Source organism: Trichechus manatus, unplaced genomic scaffold, assembly GCF_000243295.1.
Source record: "Trichechus manatus latirostris isolate Lorelei unplaced genomic scaffold, TriManLat1.0 scaffold00005, whole genome shotgun sequence".
Classification (NCBI taxonomy): Eukaryota; Metazoa; Chordata; class Mammalia; order Sirenia; family Trichechidae; genus Trichechus; species Trichechus manatus.
The window spans coordinates 18,933,853-18,956,724 of NW_004443941.1; the positions used below are offsets into that span (position 1 = coordinate 18,933,853).

Here is a 22,872-nt window from a genome sequence, read left to right on the forward strand (position 1 = left end):
TTTGTCAAACTTGGGTTCCCTATCACCAGCTCTCCTGTCCCTTCCTGCCTTCTAGTCCTTGTCCCTGGAGTGCTGTGCCTCATTAGTCTCGTTTTGTTTTATGGGGCTGTCCAATCCCCGGCTGAATGGTGAACCTCGGGAGTGACTTCACCTCTGAGCTAAAAGGGTGTCCGGGGGCCATACTCTCGGGGTTTCTCTAGTCTCTCTCAGACCAGTAAATCTGGTCTTCTTTGTGTGTTAGAATTTTGTTCTACATCCTTCACCAGCTCTGTCCAGAACCCTCTGTTGAGATCCTGGTCAGAGCCATCAGTGGTGGTAGCCGGGCACCATCTAGCTGTACTGGACTCAGTCTGGTGGAGGCCATGGTAGCTGTGGTCTGTTAGTCCTTTGGACTAATCTTAGGAAATTTCTTAGCTTTTGATTTAATCTGATTGTGCTGACTTCCCCTGTTTTGTGTGTTGTCCTTCCCTTCACATAAGATAATTCTTGTGTGCTATCTAGTTAGTGAATACGCCTCTCCCTCCCTCCCCACCCTTGTAACCATCAAAGAATGCTTTCTTCTGTGTTTAAACCTTTTCGAGTTCTTATAATAGTGGTCTCATACAATATTTGTCCTTTTGTAACTAATTTCACTCAGCATAATGCCTTCCAGATTCATCCATGTTATGAGATGTTTTGCGGATTCGTCATTGTTCATTATTGTTGTGTAGTACCCCATTGTGTGAAAATATTGTAATTTGTTTATCCATTCGTCTGCTGATGGGCACCTAGGTTGTTTTCATCTTTTTACTATTGTGAACAGTGCCACAGTGAACATAGGTGTGCATGTATCTATTCATGTGATGGCTCTTATTTCTCCAGGATATATTCCAAGTAGTGGGATAGCTGGATTGTATGGTGCTTCTATTTCTAGCTTTTTAAGGAAGTACCAAATTGATTTCCAAAGTGGTTGTACCATTTTACATTCCCACCAGCAGTGTATATGTGTTCCAGTCTCTCCACAACCTTTCCAACATTTATTATTTTGTGTTTTTTGGATTAATGCTAGCCTTGTTGGGTTGTGATGGTCATTGGTGGTAGCAAATCATTGTAGTTTTGATTTGCATGTCTGTAATGGCTACTGATCATGAGCATTTCCTCATGTATCTGTTAGCCACCTGAATGTCTCCTTTGGCGAGGTGCCTGCTCATATCCTTTGCCCATTTTTTAATTGGGTTGTATTTTTGTTGTTGAGGTTTTGCAGTATCTTGTAGATTTTAGAGATTAACTGTTGATTGGATTTGTTGTAGCCAAAATTCTTTTCCCAGTCTGTAGGTTGTCTTTTTACTCTTTTGTTGAAGTCTTTTGATGAGTATAAGTGTGTGATTTTTAAGAGCTTCCAGTTGTCTAGTTTCTCTTCTGGTGTTTTTGCATTGTTAATAATGTTTTGTATTCTGTTTATGCCGTGTATTAGGGCTCCTAGTGTTGTCTCTATTTTTTCTTCTATAATCTTTATCATTTTAGATTTTGTATTTAGGTCTTTGATCCATTTTGAGTTAGTTTTTGTGCATGGTGTAGGTATGGGTCTTGTTTCATTTTTTTGCAGATGGGTATCCGGTTATGCCAGCACCATTTGTTAAAGAGACTGTCTTTTCCCCAATTAACGGACTTTAGGCCTTTGTCAAATATCAGCTACTCATAGGTGAATGACTCTACGTTTGGATTCTCAAGTCTGTTCCATGGGTCTATGAGTCTGTTGTTGTACCAGTACCAGGCTGTTCTGACTACTGTGACGGTATAATAGGTTCTAAAATCTGGTAGTGTGAGGCCTCCCACTTTGTTCTTCTTCAGTGATGCTTTACTTCCCTGGAGCCTCTTGCCTTTCCATATGAAGTTGGTGATTTGTTTCTCCATCTCGTTAAAAAATGCTGTTGGAATTTGGATCAGGATTGCATTGTATCTGTAGATCGCTTTGGGTAGAATAGACATTTTCACAATGTTGAGTCTTCCTATCCATGAGCAAGGTGTGTTTTTCCACTTATGTAGGTGTCTGTTGGTTTCTTGCAGTGGTGTCTTGGAATTTTCTTTGTATAGGTCTTTTATGTCTCTGGTTAGATTTATTCCTAAGTATTTTATCTTCTTAGCAGCTATTGTAAATTGTATTGATTTGGTGATTTTTTCTTCAAAGTTCTCTTTGTTGGTGTAGAGGAATCCAACTTATTTTTGTATGTTGAGCTTGCATCCTGCTACTTTGCTGAAATCTTCTATTAGTTCCAGTAGTTTTCTTGTATATTCTTTGGAGTTTTCTGTGTATAAGATCATATCTTCTGCAAACAGAGATACTTTTACTTCTTACTTACCAATTTGGATGCCCTTTATTTCTTTTTCTAGCCTCATTGCTCTGTCTAGGACCTCCAGGACAATGTTGAGGAAGAGTGATGATGAAGGGCATCCTTGTCTGTTTCCTGTTCTCATGGGGAGTGCTTTCAGACTCTCTCCATTCAGGACGATGTTGGCTGTTGGCTTTGTATAAATACCCTTTATTATGTTGAGGAATTTCGCTTCTATTCCTATTTTGTTGAGAGTTTTTATCATGAATGGGTGTTGGACTTTGTCGAACGCCTTTTCTGCATCAGTTGATAAGATCATGTGGTTCTTATCTTTTGTTTTATTTATGTGATGGATTACATTGATTGTTTTTTTTAGTGTTGAACCATCCCTGCATACCTGGTATGAATCCCACTGGGTCATGGTGAATTATTTTTTTGATATATTGTAGAATTCTATTGGCTAGAATTTTGTTGAGGATTTTTGCGTCTATGTTTATGAGGGATATTGATCTGTAATTTTCTTTTTTTTGTGGTGTCTTTACCTAGTTTTGGTGTCAGGGTTATGCTGGCTTATAGGATGAGTTTGGGAGTATTCCATCTTTTTCTATGCTCTGAAATATCTTTATTAGTAGTGGTGTTAACTCTTCTCTGAAAGTTTGTTAGAATTTTCCAGTGAAGCCATCCGGGCCATGGCTTTTTTTTGTTGGGAGTTTTTTTAATTACCTTTTCAATGTTTTCTCTTGTTATAGGTTTATTTAGTTGTACTACCTCTGTTTATGTTAGTTTAGGTCAGTATTGTGTTTCTAGAAATTTGACCATTTCTTCTAGGTTTTCAGATTTGCTAGAGTACAATTTTTGGTAGTATTCTGTTATGATTCTTTTACTTTCCATTGGTTCTGTTGTGATATCGCCCATCTCATTTCTTATTCGGGTTATTTGCTTCCTCTCCTGTTTTTCTTTTTTCAATTTTGCCAGTGATTCATCAATTTTGTTGATCTTTTGAAAGAGCCAGCTTTTGGCCTTTTTAACTGTTTCAATTGTTTTTCTATTTCCTATTTCATTTAGTTATTCTCTAATTTTTATTATTTGCTTTCTTCTGATGCCTGAGGCTTCTTTTGCTGGTCTCTTTTTGTTTGTTCAAGTTGTACGGTTATAATGTTTTGATTTTGGCCCTTTCTTCTTTTTGGATGTTTACATTTATTGCTATAAATTGACCTATGAGCACTACTTTTGGTGTGTCCCAAAGGTTCTGGTAGAATGTGTTTTCATTCTTATTTGATTCTGTGAATTTCTTTATTTCTTCCATAACCCAGTAGTTTTTGAGCAAGGTGTTGTTCAGTTTCTGTGTGTTTGATTTTTTTTTCCTTCCTTTTTCTGTTATTGATTTCTACTTTTATGACTTTATGGTCAGAAAAGATACTTTGTAATATTTCGATGCTTTGAATTCTGTTAAGGCTTGCTTTACGGCCTAATGTGTGGTCTGTTCTGGAGAATGTTCCATGTGCACTGGAAAAGAAAGTATACTTGGCTGCTATTGGGTGGAGTATTCTGTATATGTCTGTGAGGTCAAGTTGGTTGATTGTGGCATTTAGATCTTCCATGTCTTTATTGGGCTTCTTTCTGGATATTCTGTCCTTTACTGAAAGTGATGTGTTGAAATCTACTATTATTGTGGAGCTGTCTATCTCTCTTTTCAATGCTGTTAGAGTTTATTTTATGTATTTTGGAGCACTGTCGTTGGGTGTGTAAATATTTATTATGGTTATGTCCTCCTGGTTTATTTATTCATTATATAGTGTCCTTCCTTATCCTTTGTGGTGGATTTTACTTTAAAGTCTATTTTGTCAGAGGTTAATATTGCCACTTCTGCTCTTTTTTGATTGTTGTTTGCTTTATATATATTTTTTCCATTCTTTGAGTCTTAGTTTGTTTATGTCTTTAAGTTTAAGGTGCATCTCTTGTAGGTAGCGTATAGACAGATCATGTTTTTTAATCCATTCTGCCACTGTCTATCTTTTTATTGGTACATTTAGTCCATTTACATTCAGCGTAATTATTGATAGGTATGTGTTTAGTGCTGTCATTTTGATGTCTTTTTTGTGTGTGTCATTGACAGTTTCTTTGTTCCACTTAATTTTCTGTGCTGAGTTGTCTTTCTTTATATATATTTTTTCACCTTTTTCATTGTTGTTGATTTTGTGTTTGTTGAGTCTTTATGTTTTTCTTGATTTTCATTTTAATGTATACGGTTGTTAGTTTTCATTTACAGTTACCTTAATATTTACCCCTATTTTTCTAAGTTGAAACCAGGCTTTTATTTCTTTATATCACCTTGACTTCCTCTCCATATGAAAGATCTATGACTACGTTTTTTTAATCTCTCTTTTTTGTTTTAATATTGTCATCTTTTACATATTGATGTCTCTGTTTCCCTATTTACAGTGTTTTAGCTTTGATTTATTTTTGTGACTTCCATGTCTAGTTTTATATTTGGTTGCTCTGTCCTGTGTTCTAGTCTTGGATTTTTATCTGATGTTACTGATTTTCTAACTGGAGGATTTCCTTTAGCATATCTTGTAATTTTGGTTTGGTTTTTGCAAATTCCCTAAACTTCTGTTTATCTGGAAATAGCCTAATTTCACCATCATATTTGAGAGACAGTTTTGCTGGATATATAATTCTTGGCTGGCAATTTTTTTCCTTCGAGGCTTTATATATGTCATCCCATTGCCTTCTTGCCTGCGGAGTTTCTGCTAAGTAGTCTGAGCTTATTCTTATTGACTCTCCTTTGTAGATGACTTTTGTTTTTCCCTAGCCGCTCTTAAAATTCACTCTTTATCTTTGGTTTTGGCAGGTTTGATTATAATATATCTTGGTGACTTCTTTTGGGATCTTCCTTGTGTGGAGTTTAATGAGCATCTTGGATAGATATCTTCTCATCTTTCATGATATCAGGGAAGTTTTCTGTCAACAAATCTTCAACAATTCTCTCTGTATTTTCTATCTCCCTCCCCCATGCCCGTTGTAGTACTCCAATTATTTGTAGGTTATTCTTCTTGATAGAGTCTCACATAATTCTTAGGGTTTCTTCATTTTTTAAAATTCTTTTATCTGATTTTTCCTGAAACAAGTTGATGTCAAGTGCTTTATCTTCAGTCTCACTAATTCTGACTTCCATTGCCTCAATTCTGCACCTGTGACTTTGTGTTGAGTTGTCTAATTCTGAAATTTTATTGTTAATCCCCTGGATTTCTGTTTGCTTTCTCTCTATGGATTCTTGCAGCCTGTTACATTTGTCATTATGCTCTTCTGTAATCTTCTTCAATTCCTCTATTGCTTTGTCTGTGTGTTCCTTGGTTTGTTCTGCATTTTGCCTGATCTCTTGAAGACTTCTGTATATTAATCTTTTGTATTCTACCTCCAGTGATTCCAAGATGTTCTCTTCCTGCAGAAGATTTCTTGATTCTTTGTTTTGGGAGTTTGCCGAAGCCATCATGGTCTGCCTCTTTATGTGATTTGATGTTGTCTGTTGTCTCCGAGGCATCAATAAGTTATTATATTTATTTATTGTATGTTTGCTTACTGTGTCCTAGCTTCTTGTTTTGATATGCCCAAATAGGCTGGTTGTGTGAGCTAGTTTGATTACTGGCACTTTTGAAGTTCTAAGGCCCCGTCACTAGGTGGTTAGATCTGTTACTAGGTATGTGAGCCCGGAGTCCGTTTACTTTTCTTGTATGGTTTCAGCTCAGGTGTCCAGGTAGTCTGTTACGAAGTGCGTGGTGGAGGCTTTCACCTACAGTCCTTGACGGGCAGGAGTGATTGGAGTAGGCACAGGTATCTGGCTGCAGTAGGGAGTCATGCGCTGAACAAGGCAGGAGGCTGACAGCTGCCCCTGAGTGTTTGAGAGGAAAGCATGTTCCTGTTCCCTAAAGTGTGTAGGTGGGTGGGGTTTGGAGCCGGACTGTAGGCACCCAATGCTGTTGGCTGTAAGGACTGGGAGGCATCACTTGTTCTTGGCTCCCTTTCACAGGTGGCTAGGTGTCATGGGTGGAGCCACTAGTCCTCAGGCCCTTGATGTGGGTAGGTGAAGACCCTGCTTAATGGGCAGAGCAGTGTCAAATGTCACGAACCTGTCACTCCACTATATAGCCGATAGAGTTGAAGTTAGGTTTCAGGTATATACCCTGTTGTTTTGTGCTAATGAGGGCCTAGAGTGTTGAAATGGACCCACACAGGTCTATGCAGGGGTGAAAGGCATTTAAAGTCCATGAACCCCTTATGTCTGTGCCTAGGCAAAGGAGCTATGCCTACCCTGAGTTCCCGGCTTAGGGGAACTGGCAGATTGTTTTTTCCCTATTTGTTAATTTGTTCCCTCTCCAAGGCTGGGAGAATGGCTTAAGGCACACGACGGATCCTACTTACGGCCCAGGGGACGTGGCAGTTACAGAAGCCAGCCCAGGACCCAGTGCGCAGTGGGGAGGAGGCAGGTAAATGGGAGAGAGGTTCTTCCCAAAGGAGGTGTTTTTTGAGCTGTTCGGTGAGTTAGACATATGTACTTATCTTTTGCCGATTGAGTGCTGCTTTTCACTGGTTCTGGAGGCTTCAGTGGACTCTCTGCTGCTCATTCTTTCCCAGTGTTGAAACTGCATCCCGAGTGCCACTGCTTGCTTCACCGCACACACCACCTGATCCGTTTTGCAGGGTGCCGGTTCCCGCTGAGTCAAGTGTGGCAACTCCTCGCAGCTTCCGAACTGTCTTTCCCGTCCCCTGCCACTCAGTCCAATTCCTCAACTTAGCCTTCGATGTTCAGGGCTCTATATTGCCATATGTAATTGATTCACTTGTTTTTTCGGGTCTTTGTTGTAAGAGGGACCACAGGAAGCGTCTGACTCCACCATCTTGGCCCCGCCTCTTGCCATTTGCTTTTATTCTGACTTCACCGCTCGTATTTCCTTTTCTATTAAGTTAAGGTGTTAGACTGGATGTCTAGCTCCTCTCTGGCATCATGAGCCTGTGATCTGAGGCCTGCCTGGACTGTGAACTCTTCTCTGACTGCCTTCCAGTGAACCACTCTGAAGGCCCGCTGGGCAGCTATCCTGCTCCACAGCTTTAGCACAGCTTTAGAGCCAAATAAGGAGATCCTGGACTGATACAAGTAGAAGGGGAGGGGTACCATTTTTCTGTTCAGAGTCATTGAAGTATAAACAAGCTGAAACATGTAGGGGAATGTCTCCCAGATTAACCAGGCATGAATAGAGGACCCCAGGAGGAGAGCCCCTATGTGCTTCAGGTTGTCCATCCGTATGATAGGGGTAACCTAGAAAATTGTAGATAAATGCTCCTTGGTTTCCTCGCTAAGAAAAATTCTAAAGGAATAAAGGGATTGGTAGTAGAATGGTGATAGAGGAGAGCAGACTCTGAACTCCTGCTTTGGCTTTCCTAAGCCAGTAAGCCGGGAGGATGGTGCTGAAGCGAGATGTAGGCGAGGCGTTAGAAAAGAGCCCCGGGTCCTGTGAAGGCAAATCCTTGCATCTAGATGAATTACAGCCTCGGATGCAAGGGAGCCCAGAACCATGTCAGGAAGTTTTGGGAAATGAGGGCTGGCAGTGTTGTGCCTGGAGCCTGCAGAAGGATTTCCAGAAGGGAGGGGAAAAGGCATATTTTATCAGTGACCAAACATTCGTGTTGATATTGATCATTTTAGATCAGATCATTAAACACATTATCTGCAAGTGTTTTGCATTTCATTTGCTGAGAGCTTAGTAAGGATTCCCTTAAGTCATGGCTGAGTCACCTCATTTTTTTTTTAAATGGGATTACTAGAATGGTAGGTGAGGACAATGATGTTTTATGCAGCATTTCAATTACTTAAATGAAGATAGACTAAATTGCATGCTTATTAAATTTGTGTATGACATAAATATAATAAATGATGGAATCAAAATCCAGAATAGTCTTCAAGCATGGAAGTGACACAGACCAAATTCAGGCTAGTGGCCGTTACCACTGTGTGGCTGGGGAGGAGGGGGATGAAGTTGAGGAGGCAAATACTGGAGCTTCAGTTTTATTTGTGATTGTTTTCTTAAGTTGGGTATTGGGCACGTGGTTAAATGTTATCATATCCGTTATACTTTTTTTTCTTGTTACGTCTAATATACAGGCAGTCCCCGGTTACGAATGTCTTACAGACAGCTCGTACTTAAGAACGGACTGCCATAAAGCCTGTTATATTAAAAATTTGAGTTAAATCCAATGGTTTGTAATAATGAACGCATGCACTACTTTGTGATGCTCATGAAAACATGGTGAGGTTTAGAAGTATTTCTTAAGTGTTTTATATGCATAGAAAGGTAAAATATATACTATATACTAAGACAAACATTTGACTAACTGATGCTAAATAAGAACCATACGTACCTGTTCTCACTTACCTGCAAATCTGATTTAAAGACAAACTTAGACACGGATCTCGTTCATAACCTGGGCACTGCTTGTAGTCTACCACTGAAAAATAAAATTCAAAACAGCATGGGAAAGCTGGATTGCTGGACTGACAATATCAGATGACGTTTAGTAGTACTATCTATCATATTCTGATTTTTAAAAAAGTCAGAATTACATACAAAATGAGGGATATCCAAATTCATGGCAGTTTTCTTGAAAACAATCTTGGGGAACAGGATTTCCTGGTGAGCCACGAGGAAGCAGCATGACACAGTTGCTAAAAAAGTGAATGCAACTGTAGACTGCTTCCCAACCAGGGGAGATTATCGTCCCACTGAACCCTGCTGGTCTGACCAAACCCATGTTATTCTGCTTAGCTCTGGGCTCCTGTTTTAGGAGGGTCGTTCATAAACTAATATTTATCCAGGGGAGGTGACCAAGATGGGGAGGAAGCTAAACATCTGGAAACAGTTAGACTGGAGAAGACTTAGGGGCAACATGGTGATGGCCTTTACATATTTGACAGGCTGACATATGGCAGAAGGCACATCATTTCTCTTTTTGCTCCCAATGGGAAACTAGGAGATAGATTTCAGCTGTTCATATAAAGAAGAACTTTGTGAAAGTTAGCATTCTTCATCAAGGGAATGATCAGATTTCCATAGTACTGAGCTGCCTGTCAATGAAAGTGTTCAAGGAAACTGATCACATGTTAGCATATTTTTTTAAGGATTTCTGCAGTCATCTGAGGTTGGACTAGATGACCATCTAGGCATCTATTTGGGATGTCTTATTCAGGAACATTAGGACAACTTAGCTGTAGATTCTAAATGCACATTGAATGAAATGAGAAACTTGCCTCGAAACCTGTGGCACGTACTTGTACATTTTTATTTATGGGTTTCTCCACCTCCCAGAGAAAGGAAGTTGGGGTACCATTCTTGGCATGGCCCACAAGGTCACAGTGGCCTGCTCCTAAATGGTGCCCTCCAGGAGTTAATCCACTTAAATTTAGCTTCTAAGTAACTTGTATAACTTGGTTATTAAGACGATAGTTCTGAAAACATTTTTTTGGCCTATGTGATGTTATGTCTGAAAAGCATTCCTTATTAATTTAATTATCTTTTTTTTTTTCCCTGTGGTTGCTGTATTTTTCTCCATTCCAGATGTTGGCTTAAGCCACACTTATTTTCTGACAAGTACAAGGAACATCTGAGTCTTTGAGACGTCAGAGATAACTTTTCAGAGGAGTGATTAAAATAGATAACCATTTGTTGTCTAAACTTCCAGTAGAATCTTCTTTGAACAGAGTTGCCTGGAGAGGGTATACCCATTGCCAGTTGAATTGATTCTGACTCATAGCAACCCTCTAGGACAGAGTAGAACTGCCTCATAGGGTTTCTAAGGAGGACTAGTGGATTCGAACTGCCGACCTCTTGGTTAGCAGTTGTAGTTCTTAACCACTGTGCCAGCGGTGCTCCTGGATAGGGTATAGGAGTCAACAAACCCAGTTCAGTACAAGTAGAAACACCTGAGAATAGGGTTTTCTTCCTTCTGCCTGGCCAGCTTAAAGGTCTAAAACTCCTAAGTACTGGTGTCCACCCTCATGTAACATCGCTAAATTCCATGAGACTCAGAGAATAGGATTAAAAGGTAAGACTCTGTCTATACCATCTGCTCTGCTAACAGCTGTTGGGTGAAAAAGAGACCCATCAAGGTGTGGAAACCCTGACCTCTGGTTTCACTAGTGTGAATACCTGATACCAGATCTGGCTTTGGGCAAGATTATCAAGGTCCAGGTGTTCAGTTCTCCTCAGGGCTTTTTCAGCTGCTCAGTTTTCTTCTTTGCCTGTAAGCCAAACCTGTGCCCACTTCTTTCTTTCACATAGACTTGTAGATGACCCTAGTGTTACCTTTATTGGAGCTATTTATTGTATTATGGAGACTTAAATTTGGAAATAAAGCAGTGAAGCTCTAATGTTGGAATTTTAGGCTCACAAACGGGAGGACCTAAAAGCAAGGATTGGAAGATTGTTTCCTGATGCTGCTAGTGAAATTGAACTGTTTGGGCAGCTGCCTGTACTGCCTCCTTTTCACTAGGAAGGCTGTGCTCCCGGCCTTCTGAATTTCTGCGTTCCACCCAGGAGTAGCTGTGGTTCAGCCTATGGAATGAAATCATGTTCTCTACATTGTATTTTGTTATTTGCTTGCAAGGAGTTCTGGCATTAAAATATATACTCTGATACCTGTCACCAGTTTCTGTCTCTCCATACTGAGAGAGGGGCCTGGCCAACTTCATCTCTGGTGCCGGGGCTCTTTTAAGTCCATTTTCTAAATACGTTTTTGAGCGAAAGGAAAGAGGAGTTCATCTCTTCTGGAATGCATTGACAAAGCAAGCTAGAAAAACAAAACTTGTAGGAACTAGCTTTTTTTCAGTGTTATCTGTTACTTCAACAGATCAACTCAGGTCATGTTAGAACAAGCGATTTGATCTGCAAACAGCCTCATTCTTAGGTGAAATTTCTGACAATGATGAGAATCCATGGCCTATTGCTGCCATTCACTCTAAAAGTTAGAATCCAATCAGTTACTTAACTAACCAGGTATTTGTTAAACATCCGTTGTGTACCTAGCCAGTGTTAGGTCTTGGGTAGGATGTGAAGTATAGAAAAAGGTCCTCATCCTTAAAGAGCTTACAGTCTAGTTAGAGAGATAAAACACATGCTTATGACCCTGAGGTACTGTTCTTAACCGCTGAATTGTGATTGTATGTGATGTGTACCCTAAGCCTACATGATATACACTAAGGACTAGAGGGCCTGTAAAGAGTGGGAAGAATACCAGTGGGTTGGAAAAGTCCTGGAGGCTTTACCAAGTAGCAAGTCAGGAAGAGCACTTGGGAAGTCAGCCTGTCGCCTCGGAACTCTTAGAGTTCACCCATGATGGTTAAGAGCTCCTACAGGAGGAGAGAAAAGTCAGGTCCATTCTGTAGATAGTGGAAGCTAACAAGAGATAAGATAGTTGTATGATTCATAACTTGGAAGTCGTCATAAAGAGCTTTGCTTCCACTTAAACCAAGGCTGACCTGGGAAATTGACAAAATAAATGATTTGCTGCTTCGTAGGAGAAACCATTGATGGTGATTTTTTTGTAACTTAAATTAAGAATAGTGTTTGCCAAAAGTGTTGCATTTCAATATTATGGAAATGATGAATAGTAGTGGGTTTTTTTTTTTTTTAATAAATTTTAATAGTATTTAAACATTTTTAATAATATTTTTCAAAAAAGAGCTTTTATTTCCTTAGTCTTAAATCTTCTCTCAAAAATTGCAGCCAGGGTACTCAGCAGACTTCTTTTTTTTTTCTCCCAGAGATCTTTAGATTTGTTTATTGGCCGTTTATACTCCTTTTTTCTATTTTTATCTGTGTTAGTTGAGTGCAGATAAAAGTAACAGTCCACCACAAAACCAGTGGCTTAAAACAACAACCGTTTCTTATTCCTCACAAGTCTACAGGTCATCGGCAGACATTTTTGATGCTGAATTGAACGTGAAAGAATTCACAGTACCCAGTCCCAAATGTCGACTAACATGCAGTCATTTTATCCTACATGGTAGAGAACTTTTTAAGATCAAAATGTAGTTTTCTCTTTGGGCAGGAAGTATGAATTAGGGAGGAGTGGGAAAGTAAAGATTAATTATATAAATAAAGCTTAAATTTCAATGAGGGTATTTTAGTCTCCTAGTGCTGCTATAACAGAAGTATCGCAGATGGGTGGCTTTAAAGAACAGAAATTTATTTTCTCACAGTTCAGGAGGCTAGAGGTCCAAATTCAGGGTGTGGCTCTAGAGGGAGGTCCTTCTTTGTCTATTTCAGCTTTTAGTAGCTGGCAGTCTTTGCAGCTCCTGGGCTTGTAGATTCATCTGCCTTCTTCTTAGTCAAGTAGAGGCTTCTGCCCTCGCCCTGTGTCTGTGCATCTGTCTCTTTGTCTGTGTTGCTCTTTATATAACTCAGAAGTGGTTAGGTTTTGGATTCACCCTAAAGGTCACTGGTATGGCCTCAGCAGGACCGCCGGTGGCATAGTGGTGAAGAGCTCGGCTGCTAACCGAAAGGTCAGTGGTTTGAACCCACCAGCCACTCCACGGAAGAAAGATGTGGCAGCCTGCTCCTGTAAAGATTCCAGCCTTGGAAAGCCTATAGGGCAGTTCTACTCAGTCCTGTGGGGTTGCTGTGAGTCAGAATCGAATTGACTCAATGGCAATAGGTTTGGTTTTATTACATTAGATTGTATTATGGAAGGTAATAGCATTACATTTGCTTAGATTACATCCACAGGTATGTTGTTGTTACTTGATGAGTCAGCTCTGACTCAAGGTGACTGTGTCCAACAGAAGGCAACATTGCCTAGTCTTGTGCCATCTTCACAGTCTTTGATATGCTCAAGTCCATTGTTGTGAGCACTGTGTATTTTGAATGTCTTCCTACCTAGGGGGCTCATCTTCCAGCATTGTATCAAACAGTATTCGGTTGTGATCCATAGAGTTTTCATTGGCTGATTTTCCAAAGTAGATCACCAGACCTTTTTTCCTAGTATGTCTTAATCTGGAAGCTCTGCTGAAACATGTCTACCATGGGTGACCCTGCTGGTGTTTGTAATACCAGTAGTATAACTTCCATCAGCATAGCAGCATACAAGTCACTACAGTACAATAAGCTGACAGATCCATAAAAGTGTAGGGGTTAGGATTCCAACACATATTTTTTTGGGGGGAGGCACAATTCAATCCATAACAGAGGACAAGGAAAAATAACGACACAGCATTTTTGGCTATTTTTCCCTAAGTGTCACAATCTTTTTCCTCCCTCTCCGCTGGGCCTTAACACTCATCAATCTATTTATAGTTTTATAGCTGAAACAAGCTGTATTAGTCACATAAACTGTATAAGATACATTCATCCTCACATCTTCCTACTTTTTCCTTCACATCTTATTTTCCTCACTCACCTTGAACATTGAGACTCTTAATTGCTCATCTTGCCTCCCCTCCAAACCAGTTACAGACATTGTCTTCTTCACCGTTTAATCAATTGTTCACCGTTGTTCATTAAATGTATTCATTGAGGGTCTACTGTGTGCCCTTTCCAAACCTGATGTCCTTACAAGAGAAAACAGAGGTATGAGCTCTCCCATGGAGACGCCTATGCTAGCTACCATCGTAACTCTCTCCTTTGTTTTATAGCCATTCTCCTGGAAAAGGTAGTCTGTGTTTACAGTCTCCACTCCATTCCCTCCCATTTATTCCTGAATCCACTGTAGCCTGGCTGCTGCTTCTACCACTTTACTGAAACAGTGCCTACAAAAGTCAAATAGGAGTGACCTCCTAGCTACAAAAGCCACTGGATGTTTTTCAGTCTTATCTTTCCTGGTCTTTCTCTGGAGTTTCACACTATTGCCTGCTCCCTTTTTCATGACACTCTTTTCTACGTGGTCTTCTCTGGCCATTGCATCTTTTTTTCTGTTAGAAGGAGCCCTTCCTTCTTCTGCCTCTCAAATGCTGGTGCATCTCTTTGTCCTGCCCTCAGCCCTTTTCTGTTGGACTTTGCTTACACTTTCTGAAGGATGCTACTCTTAGACGTTGATGCGTCACTCCTAGATCTAGAACTTGTACAGAATCGTAGATTCAGCTTTCTCTTGGACAAGGCCTTCTGTATGTCCCATAGATACCTGAAAGTCAGCAGTTTCAAAACTGAGCATACTCTTTTTGTCCTCACCTCAAATACACTCCTCCTTTTGAAGCCCGTCTTTCAGTTACCTAGGTACTACCCAAACCCCAAGCCAGCAATGTAGAGAAACGATCCTAAATTTTTCTCTCTTCTCTTCCTTTAATTTAGTATTGAGTTATGTCAGGTCTGCTTTCTGATTTTCAGATTCCATCCTTTCTTCTTCTTTCCTCTTAGTGCCTTAATCAGGTTTAAATTATTTCTCAAAGTATCTGTTAAACTGGGCTTCCTGCGTCCGGTCTCCCTACCCCCTCCAATCTTTTACCCGCTGCTGCAGCTTACCTTTCTGAAACTCACGTCTGATCATGACACTTCTCTGCTTAAGACTTGTTAGTAGTTTAGCATGGCCCTAAAGGTGCTTTGTGATCTGCCTCCTGCTTCTCTTTCCTGTACACATCCGTCCCTGTATATACATGTAGTCACACTGAAATATTTGTGTTTCCCAATTGTGCCTTTTCATGGGCTGTTTCTTCTGTCTGAAGTGCCCTTTCTCCCATAATTCATCTTTCAGGACTTAGTTAAATATCACCTCCTCTGTGAAGCCTTCCCTCGCCTTCCTCGGAGGTCCCCTTCCAAAAGCCTAGAGTGACACACTCCCTCTTCTGTGCTACACTCTCCTGTTCTTGCCCTCACTTCTTCACACTTGAATGTCTGGTCCCCTCACTAAGCTGTGCACTCCTTAAAGCCAGAGGCTGTGACTTGTCGATGTCTCTGTCCTGAGAGTTCCTTCTCATCATCACATCACCTCTGGGGGTGCTTGTTGAACGTGCAGCGCACTGTATTTTCCCAGACCTGCTACATCAGAACCTGGAGAGCTGAGTCCTGGAATGGGCAGTTTAACAAGCCCTCCGGACAGTCCTCTGCACACGGGCCTCGTACAATGTCTAGCATCACACTCCACCTGGCCAGCTGTAGTCAGGGGGCTGCTTGAAAGAAAACATGGTAGAATCACAGAGGATCTTCCTTTTATCATTTCCTGTGTTCATGTAGACTCAATAACAAATGAGCATTGGTTTAAAAAAAATCACTGACTTTTGAAAGTGCTCCAGTAAATTCGAAATGCTTTGCTCTTTTCTTATGTTGATTGTTATCAGCTTGAGGGAGCCAGTGGCAGGTGTTATGCATTTCTTTGGAGATGGAGAAGCCAAAGCCCAGAAAGGTTAAGCAATAATGTATCTATCCACAATCAAAAAGTGATTCATTATGGAGTCAGGGCTTCATTCATTTATTTGTTGACTCCGCAGATATTTATTGAGAATACTGATTTTGTGTTAGGCACTGGGAATACAATGGTGAATGAGTATCATCTGTATTAGGCTGCTTCTTGTCCCTGTCTTCTTTGTTCTGACTTTATCTGTCTAATTTGAGATAAATGACAATAATAGCAAGCACTTATTATCGGCCGGGCACTGTTTCAGATCTTTACACATGTCAACTCATTTAATAATCAGGACAGTACTGTGAGGTTGGTACCATTATGATTCCCATTCTACAGAGAGGGAAAGTTGGACAGTAAGAAGTTTGGACTTATGCCCTAGGCCATACTGCTAGTAAGTGATAGGCTAGGAATTGAACCCAGGCCATCTGGTCCCAGAACCCATGTTCTTAGCCACTCCCTTAGCTCCACTAGTGCTTCCCACTATACTCTGTCCTTCTCATCTGTTTATGATGCGATGTCTATGAAATAGAACAAGCTAGGTCTCAACATTCCAGAGTTAGCCAGCAGTTTTAAACGGCAAACATTTGGACTTGCTTTGCTTGCTTGAGATAGTCTCCTCCCTTGGGCATTGCCTTGGCTGTGGTCTCAATTTTCTGATCTCAATCAGCAGAAAAGGAAGAAAAGCTTGCAATTAAGCCCAAGCGGTTGTGACAGGTTGCTAAATAAAACTGGCCCAACTGAAGTTCTGTGATCCTTGAGAAATATTGAGAATCTTACAACAGAAATTTTTCTTATAATAGAAATCATGGGTTATTGCACAGTTATGAATGTCTTAGTAAAGACAAAAATGCTTCCTGAGGCCAAGAAGCATGAAATCTTAATGAGATTATTTTGTGGGCTGCTGTTTATGCATAATTCTTAAACTATGAGGAAATATGTTTTCTGCTTTACTGTGGCATCTTAAGTTTCCACTGCAGAAACTTTACATAGCTTTGAAAATCTTTGGTTGCTGAAAGAAAAAGAAAAAAAGAGAATAACATTTAAGCATTTGAAGCTTACAAAGTATTTTCACACACAGCTTGCCTTGACATCCCTGCTTTTACTCTCATAGAAAACAGAATCACAAAGATACCAGTACATGTTGAAATTTGGAAAAATTGCAAACATTTTCTTACATAGTAATCCTAAACTGATTTGCAGGCAAGGTGAGTCTGAATCCGTGAAGTGACAAAATTACCAGATATTAAGAAATTAAAGTTTAGTTGCTCTAAATTGCATTATGGTATCTCTAGGAAACTGCTTTAATGGAAAGATAGCAGTGGCTTTTGGTTAACGTATGTATCCATTGATAATCCACACCACAAGGCTGCTGAAGTAGGTAAGATCCCCCTTCTTTCCTGTGTTTGTGTTTTCCTGCACACAGCCCCACCTCATCCCTTCACTAACCAGCCAAAACCTCTTTGGAGGTTTTGAGCTCTACTGCCTGGGCTTGTTGGCATCAGTGTCTTATCTGGGACTTTGGTGCCCCGGTCACCAGCCCTCAAGAGATGACCACATTTCTCCCAACTTCGGATGAAAACTCTCAGTCCCAAAGATAAAATTTCGTTCAACCTCAGTCTGAGTAATTACCGAATCAAAATGAAGTGGGTCCAGATTAATGAGATTTTTCTCCTCAGTCTCTACAATGTCCAGAGCATTAACAAAACATGCATTTGTACAAAGAGCTGCTGCTATGTAAGTCAGGCTGCTTCTTTTTGATCATTGCAATCTTACAGGAAAGAGACATCAGTTTTGGTAGGGACTGTGGAAATATATCTAGGTAGCCAACGAAAAGCTGAATTGCTACTGAGAGATGTGTCATACAGTCAAGAAAGTAACTTACAAGACACTGGGAGGAAAATGTTTCCAAAACACCAAACAAGTGAGTCTCTTGAGCTGTCCTGTTGGGTGATGCGTGTGTAGTGTCAGTTTGTCTCTTGCTTGGCTATTTATCCCTTTTTTTTTTTTGTCCAGAAGAATCCCTTTTTCCTGTAAAGCCAGAGCTTAAGGCTCAGCTTCTTTTCCAGTTTGGACAAAATAAAGAGTAAAATTCATTTACTACTAATTATAACCTGTATAAGTCTAGTGAAGAGAAACTTAAGAAATATAATTCTTGTTCTCTAGCCAAGCTTCAATGCCATATAATTAATATAATTCAATCACTTACCCATTTTTCCCCCCTAGCTATGAATTAAATTCTGAATTGAATTCATAGCCAGAATGAAAACCGGACTTAGAAAAAACTTGAAAGGACTAGAGAGGGATTTGCATTCTGCTGCATGGTTGAACACGTCCCTAAAGTAACAGCTTTAGAATGCCATGTCCTGATAGAATTCGCTGCTGAACACTGGCCAGCGGAGAGGCTTCTAGTGCCCACCCCTTCCCCGAACCACTGCAAACTGTCACAGAGCCATGGATATGAACCTAGGGGGCTCTGCAGGAAGGCCACACAGCCTGACATAAGGGCAGTAGGATGGGTGAGCCATCTGTGCTCTGGTTTAGAATTCCCAGGCTGTGGGCATTGGAATTGGCCAGCCAGCCTGGCTCAACCTTGGATAAATATTCCTGGGTTCTGAGTGGAATGGGGAATTCAGCCCTGTTTTTCCTGAGTTCTTCCTCAACCAGTCCGTGACATGTTGTTAGGACTTCTGCGTGGAGTGGCCATGTTTGGATGGAGACTAAGAGCAAGTTTTTCACGGACTAATTAGCACAAATTCCCCTCCCAAACCCCAAATCCACTGCTGGCAGGTCGACTCATAGCAACCTTATAGAACAGAGTAGAACTGCCCTGTAGGGTTTCCAAGGCTGTAAATCTTTAAGGAAGCTGACTGCCACATCTTTCTCCTGTGGGGTGGCTGGTGGGTTCGAACTGTCAGCCTTTCGGTTAGCAGCTGAGTGCTTAACCACTGTGCCACCAGGGCTCCTTCATACTCCCATAGCAGTGTCTTTTTCCCTCAGGGAGAAAGCCACTGGGAGGGACAGATTCTAACCCCACTGTAACCATTGGCCAGGACCAGCTTTACCCATAGGGTAGTCGATACCTGTGTGAAATGATCTGAGGCGTCTTAAGCCATGTCCGCTACCTTCCTGATTTTCTCAGATGCCTCCTCCCTTTAAACTCAATCTTGAAGTTTCACAGACAGACTTTCATTCTTTTAGTATATGGTTTTGATCCCTTCTAAAATACAAATCTCCATGGGAAGTATATTACTTTAAGTTATTATCAGTCATTTATGCCTTAATATAAGTGAGTTTAAGTTTCCTTGGTTTTGACAGGAAGAGAAGTAGGAGACATTGGTTGGGTAAAGTGTTAGAGATGAGATAAGTCTGGGGCGGTGGGGGGAGGGTGCAGAACTTGGAACTGAGGCACAAAGGAAGTTGCTCGTTCACACTTGGGACCCGGGTGAGGACTTCAGTCCCTTCTTTCTCACCAGAATTTGCTCCCATCCTTTCAGCGAAACAGGGCATCCTGTTTTCCATTTACCTTTCCCTTTTGGCAGGGAAAGATGTGGAAGTCTTTTTACAGCTTTGACTCTTCCTTACCCCTTCTAGATGTAGTTCCATTTCCTTTCCAAGACAAAGCTTATCTGTCTCCTCCCAGAATAGTTCCAGGCAGCAGAACACAGTGAATCCTTCCAGATAAAAGACCCTGCTGATAAAATGCCAGATTGGTATCAGAGAAGCCAAGTGAGGGGAGTCCAGTCACTACCATTAACTACCATTAATTACTCGGTTACAGCTTTGTTTATATCCTGTTAGTTTGATGTGCGTTTTCCTTAGACAGCTTCTTGTCTGTGTTCTGAACTGCAGCCTGAAGTTTGTAAAAATCCTGAAGGCCAGGGAATAGTGGGTTCCTTATTTTCTGAAAGGTTTAATGGCAAGGAAGGGAATATCAAGGTTTCTGTCTTCCATCTGGAAGGAAATGGACAAATGCTTGGTTTTGGCAGTTCATCCCTCTTCTCAAGCATACAAACCCTAGTGTGTTGAATGAACTTTGGCTTTGAAAACTTAGCCAAGAGGTTACCTGGAAATACAATGGCATTCATCTCTGCAAAGCCATGAGTATCAACTAGTGAATGACTGAGTATCCAGCCATGGAGACCAGAGTCCAGCTGAATCTAAAATACAACCACTTGCTTCCTGACAGCTCCGGTACTTTGGTCACAGTTGGAAGTGCCGAATGATTGGGCTGCATGGGCTGTATGGGACTGCTTATATGCTGTATATGGGATTGCTGTTGCATATAAGGAATTATTCATACTTGTAATACCTGTGGCGCTGTGAGCACTGAGAACGGTAATGAACACAAGAAATCGAAGAGTTTGTTTTACCATCATCGTATGGACATATAGGGAAGTTTGGGATTGGAAAAAGAGCCCTTTGTATCTTGCAGATGATTGCCTCTAAACAACTTTAGTCACTCTCCATCCACAGATGACTCGAACAGAGGAGGAAGAGAGTCTCTTGATGGCTGAAATAATAGTGCCTATTGCTTGAAGGGCTCCATGATTAGAAGCAGTATTAAGTAACTTAACCTCATCTGTGATATCTGGCAGCCATGAAGTAGCTGAGCACATGTTTCTTCACCAGAGTAAACTTGTATCTGATCTTATATTGTCCCTGTTTGGTTCTATCCCGTCTTTCCTAGTAAGACTGCTGACCTGTGATTCTAACTGTCAGGTAGAACCAGCGCTCTCAGCCTAGCTAGTGATGGGTTTTATTGTTTGTTTGTTTGTTTTTGAGGACTTGGCTGTTGCATTTTTCTTGCCAAGCCAAGAAACTTTTCAGACCCTGCAAACATGCTACCTCATGACACAGTTGCAGTTTGAACTTAAGGAAAGAGGAACAGAAGGAAGGTGGGGTGGGAAATAGCCCTGCTCCAAATCCTGAAATGGTTTTTCTTGTTAACCCCCAGAGCCCTGAACTCACAGCTCTGACTGGAGATGCCTTTTTCCTCTGTGAGTTAAATGTGTGTATGTGTGCAGAAGCACGGATTCCTATCATCATTTGACGCTAGTCTTGAGATAGTCACCATGATTTCAGCACTATCTCTTTTCTCATATTTACATTTAAGTATTTTCCTTAGAAAAAGGCAAGAAAATATAGGGGCTTAGGAAGAAGTTAAGGTAAATTTAAAATACATAAAAGTTCAATTTGCATGACAACCAGTAAAAACAAGCCCTGACCTCCTCATAGGTAAGAAAAATTGTCGTTTTTGAAAGATGTATTCTTTAGGAAATAAAGACTTTGCCAGAAATACCATGAGTGGTTAAAGTAGTCTGGTGTGAAAGGTGCATCTTAAAAATCTCCACTTTAAAAAATAAGATTTTGATTTCTTCTTGACTAATGGTTTTGTCAGAGTAACCATTTGAATAATAAAAAAATGCTTTGAAGTATATAGGGGAGTGGAGAACTTTTCTGTGCCTTGAATGAACTGATAATAACAGATTATAAACGATGCCAAATTCTACTAGTTTACCTACGATCTAAATACTAGCAAATGGAGCCAAAGCCTTAAAAATCTACTGATAAAATCATGAAAACGAACGGAAGTGATCCAGATTGTTTAATTTTCTTTTGAAATGTTATATTTATTAGATCTTAGCACCCAAAAGTTAAACAGTATTGAATTTCACACATAGCACTTTATTTTTAATCTTGGGTTGAAGGTTATGTCCTTGGCATGATTGAAGAGTGACTCATATGATTTGCCCTGACTGTTTTTTTTTGTTGTTGGGGGTGGAATAGACAAGGAGAGAAGCTGGGAGGTAAGATGATACTAAATTGAGGCTAAATTTATAATTGATTAAATTCAAATGGAAATAAAGAATGTCATTTAAATTTTTTGTTTGTTTCTTTTTATAGTCATGTGTATACTTTCTGCACAGACCTTCTTAAATGTTACTTCTGCTTACAATGTAATATAAATTACCTTCTGGATGCTGAAACCTCAGTGGGAATAAGCAGTGACTTTCTTTTAGTAAATGTCTCTAACTGTCATAAGCAAAACCTTTAGTCATATGGACACATTGGAGGATGTGACCAGGATTCCTTATTGACATGTTCCCCATCCTAAAATATAATCACCATGAGGTTAATACATTAAGCCTTGGTCACAGTCTTGGGAAGGACTTGAAGGTAACATGATTCTCCTTGTAATTAGTAACCTAATTAAATGCCAATGGGCTTCAGCCATATAGTAGTGTACCTTGCTTTTGAACAAAGCTAACACCACCCTGAAATGGTATACTTGTGACACTAGCATATTTTTAATTAGTGGTGGAATATATGTGTGTGATGAGTTTTGTTTCATCTTCAGACTTTGCACAGCAGTCTCCATTGTGCATTCATTTGGACCGTACTAAATAATAGTGTGCTAATTGGGCTTCTGTGTTTTCAGAATTTGGGATAATTCAAATGAGAATGAGTTGAAGCTTACCTTTTCACTATGGAGCAATCAAATTAAAAGGGTGTTCAAGATATTAGGAAGCAGGTTTAATCTACTCAAGAAGGGGGAAAAAGAGAAGGAAATCTGTTTTACCTTAATGCCTACATGGGAAATCATACTGCCAAATGCAGATGAGTTTATTGAAACTGTCCTAACAAATTTGGCCTCACGTGGTTGAATGAGTTGTCAAGTATACTTAAAAGTAATAAAATTGTATTTCTTTTAATGTGTTTTATTGTTCTTCAGTCCTGTAGTGGTAAAAAATGTCTTATAGTTGGCAAGGCCCGCTTGATGTTTAGAACTAGCGTAGGCTCTGGAGTCAGACAAACCTGACCTTGAATCCCAACGTGTCCACTCACTCCCTTTGTGAGTTTGGGCAAGTCACTTAATCTCTGAATTTGTCTAGAAGAGCATGTGGAAAATTTGGAACATTTTTCTGAAAAAAAAAAAGTTTTTTAATTTTTGTATGATTAACTGTTAGAATTTAAACATTTGTGGATTTGATTCTATAAGAGAGTACAGGAAGAAGTTAATTCTGGTCATAAAAGTTCAAAGGAAATAGCTGAGTTTATTTAATCTGAGGAAAAGAAGACTTGGGGTGTTTTAGAGATGGGGCTGGAGGCTGAGAGAATGTATAATTTAATTACTCTAGTGTATATGAAAAGTTATCTTTTTTATAAGTAACTTTATTGA

The 22,872-nt window shown here is 40.2% G+C and overlaps 1 protein-coding gene and 1 long non-coding RNA gene across 2 annotated transcripts in view; one reads left to right on the top strand and one right to left on the bottom strand.

The window, feature by feature from the left end:
* Window positions 1-22,872, top strand: part of THADA (THADA armadillo repeat containing) — a 379,793-nt gene that overhangs the window by 165,488 nt on the left and 191,433 nt on the right. The window lies entirely within an intron of this gene.
* Window positions 8,610-14,856, bottom strand: LOC111821375 (uncharacterized). The gene is made up of 3 exons (XR_002824805.1): window positions 14,816-14,856; window positions 13,758-13,908; window positions 8,610-8,813 (listed from the first exon to the last, which is right to left on the bottom strand). It is a non-coding gene; the product is annotated as an uncharacterized LOC111821375 (long non-coding RNA).